The 3,446-nt window shown below is 30.2% G+C and overlaps 1 long non-coding RNA gene across 1 annotated transcript; it reads left to right on the top strand.

Annotated features, from left to right (window-relative positions):
• Window positions 1-2,187: 2,187 nt before the first annotated feature.
• Window positions 2,188-3,016, top strand: LOC108815884 (uncharacterized). The gene is made up of 2 exons (XR_001943761.2): window positions 2,188-2,616; window positions 2,701-3,016. It is a non-coding gene; the product is annotated as an uncharacterized LOC108815884 (long non-coding RNA).
• The last annotated feature ends 430 nt before the right edge of the window (window positions 3,017-3,446 follow it).

The following is a 3,446-nucleotide window of genomic DNA, read 5'->3' as shown; positions in this document are numbered from 1 at the left end:
AAGTTTTTGGTAGAACTTCTGCATTTAGAATATTAAAATAATTTGACATAATCAATAAATTTTATTTAATAATATCAAAATTACATTTATATCCTAAAACTAAATTTATATTTTTAAAATAAAATGTAACATTAAAATATGAAAAAACCATTTCACAGTTAAAATATATTTATATATATATATATAATTAAATATGATTTACTAGTGAAAATAAATAATACAAAATTAAATATATTTTATATCATAAACATTCCATCACAGAAATATCAAAAGCCCAACAAACACACCACACACTACAACAAATATGGGTATTGATAGCAGATTATAATAGCATATTTTTCGTAACTGTTATAAAAAGGTAGTTCGAAGTCTGGGTAATAAAATTATAGCATTAAAATTGTGCTATGCCCAAAAATCAGTAAAAAATAATTAAAAACTCACTATACGTTTTTACAATTAGCGCCAACACTTAAAATAAAAAAAGGGTTTTCCCGGCCAAATTAGCCAAACCAATACTTATAATAGCATTAGAAAAATACAAAAGCTTTTCTTCTTTTCCCCTTCTTCTTCGGTCTTCGTCTCCTCCCTCTCTTTCTCTTCGCTCACCCCCGATCTCAAGAAGCTCACCTCCAATTCAGCCCTCATCTCCTCCGATTCAGCCCTAATCTACTCCGATTCGACCCTCATCTCCTCCGATTCAGCCCAACTCACCGCGATTCATCCTTCCTCGAGTTCTCCGCCGATTTCAATCCCATTTTCAAAACTGAAAGTGAGTTCTTCCCATCGATAGATTCAAGTCTATTGATTAGGTAGTTTTAGGCTCTGCTCATTGTTGTCATTAGTTAGGTTTTCGATTTTCTCTATCACTCTCCCATGGGTTCATCGATTAGGTAGTTATTGATTCGGTTTTCGTTTTAACCATCGATTAGGTGCATATAGATGTAGATTATAGACATCGTTTTGTATTTATAGATTAGATGCTTATAAATGTAGATTATATATGCATCCTTGTGATATATAGGCATCGTTTGTTGTTTGAGAGTTGCCCAAAAATCACAGATTTTATTTCTCAGGTGTAGATTATAGACATCGTTTGTTCTGATTCTGGTTTTGTTTTTGTGTTCTTAGTTAAACAAGGTGGAGGAGGCTGAAGAAGCTTGATGGTGGTGGTCTCGCCACCGATGCCTTATCACAAGAAGCATGGCTCGAGACGAGAAGACAAAGGGCTGATGATTCAATATTTAAGCGATTTGTGTAAGACTTGAATAACTTTTATAAATTTATTGTATATATTTTGAGCTCAGTTCATGGACTTGGATCAAACCAAGGTTAAAAGTGTTGAACTTTTGTTCAAGGCAAGTGTAAAATGAAGAAGTAAACAAAATGTTAAAACCAAATATAATTTTGTAAATCAATATTGGAACCGGTTTGTTACAATATTAACACATTCAGATTTGTTAAAATATATTTTTTTGTATTTTTTTATTAAAAAAACCCTAAACCCTAAACATGTTTTTTAACCCTAAACATATGCTTTAAACTTCAATATTTTCATAATATAATTTCAGTATTAAACTTAAACTAAAAATTTCATTATTTCAAAAAAAATATTATATCAAATTGAAAATCTAAATCTTAAAAATTAAATCTTAAATCTGCATCTTAATCCTAATACCCTTAACCCTAAACTTAAACCGACATATAAAATCATGAATATAAAATTTTCAAACTTATAAAATTAATTTTAAATTTAAATCCAAGTTTATCCAATACTTAATCATATACTTCATTCTAAATCTTAACCCTAAACCATAAACCAAATACCTCATACTAATATATATAATACACTAAACTTAATTTTACATAAATTATATTCCTTTTTTGTCAAAACATAAATTGTATTTCTATAAGAAAAATATACTACTCCGAACTAATAAATTTAAAATTATACATTTACAAAATAAAATTAAGCCACCAAATAATAAACCGATAAATACAATCTAGTATTTTTAATCAAACCCTAAACCATATATATATCATACTCCAACCAAATACTGAACAATTATAATATTAATTAATAGATTTTTGAAATTTAAGTGTAGAATATTGGTTATAAATAAAATCTTAATTTTATTCAAACATCAATTTTTAAAAATTATAAACATTGAAAGTAGAACACCAAAAGATAAAAATAAAAAGGGAAAAATGGGTAACTAATATAATAAGAAGGAAAATTACTGGCCAATCCGCTTTCATCACACAGATCACCCTCTGAGCCGTAGGATACAAATAAATCAGCGGATGAGATTGTTTTATTTATTATTTCCTTTTTTGTTTTCTCTCTCTCTCTCTCTCCGTCTTATTTTCACAGATCTCTTTTTTTGGATCTCTTCATCTTCTTCGACAATCTCTTTTAGTTTTACAGACCTCTTTTAGTTTTTCATCTCACAGACATCTATCTGTCTCACTCTCCTAATCTCTCTATCTCACACACGACACATCTCCAACCATCTTCTTTAGAAAGGCGGATGAGGCGCCAAAGCGACGGTGGAGGCGCGGCAGACTCGTCACTTGTCAAAGCCCTGCGTTGGCTTCACCTCCTCTCCACCACCACAGGTCAACTCACTTCACATATCTGCTCTCTTCTTCTCGTCATCTTCTAATAAACTTATGATTAGTTGTTTTTTGTTTTGTATACAGATTTATTAAGGAGCAGGGAAAGAAAGGCATTGGTGTGAGGCGCGGCAGACTCGTCTCCGGTGCAGCGGCGGTGCAAGCCGGTGGTGGTCGTGCGGTGGCGATGCGAGCAGCATGGTCGTGAGTGGAGATGCGAGCAGCGGCGGAGACTGAAGAAGTTAATTAGGTTTAGTTAGGGTTAATTATGTTTAGATTTAGATTTTTTTTGTGAACGGTTTAGATTTAGATTTCTAAACCGGATTTGTCTGAAACCGGGTTTAATTATTAAACCGGCATTTGTAAACAAGTTTTAAATAATATATTGACATTTTAAAACCAATTATCAATTATATAAAAAATCAATTTTAATTTTAATTTTAATTTGGATTAAAATATACTAATTAATAATTTAATTAATATTTTTATATAAATAAGCTACAACTCAGATATACACATACTAAATATAAAATAATGACACCAAGAATAAGCTAGTATAACATGAATCATAGCAAAGAAATAGAGTTACAAATGAATTATTGATAGCAACGTATATCCATTACTATAAAGTTTAATATAACACGGTTCATGTGTTATTCATAAATATAAAATAGCATTAATAATACGCTACTAGAGCCTGACCCGCCCTCAGAGGGCGGGTATGTTTCCTTTTTACGTAATATTTTTTTTGTAACAAAATTATTTTTGACATAATATATATATCAAGTGTATTAATTTTTTTTGTTATTAGAAGTTTTTTTTAGGTGTCTAAC

This window comes from Raphanus sativus, chromosome 5 (genome assembly GCF_000801105.2).
Source record: "Raphanus sativus cultivar WK10039 chromosome 5, ASM80110v3, whole genome shotgun sequence".
Classification (NCBI taxonomy): Eukaryota; Viridiplantae; Streptophyta; class Magnoliopsida; order Brassicales; family Brassicaceae; genus Raphanus; species Raphanus sativus.
The sequence above is the reverse complement of the archived record's forward strand: the minus strand, read 5'-3'. Positions and strand labels throughout refer to the sequence as shown.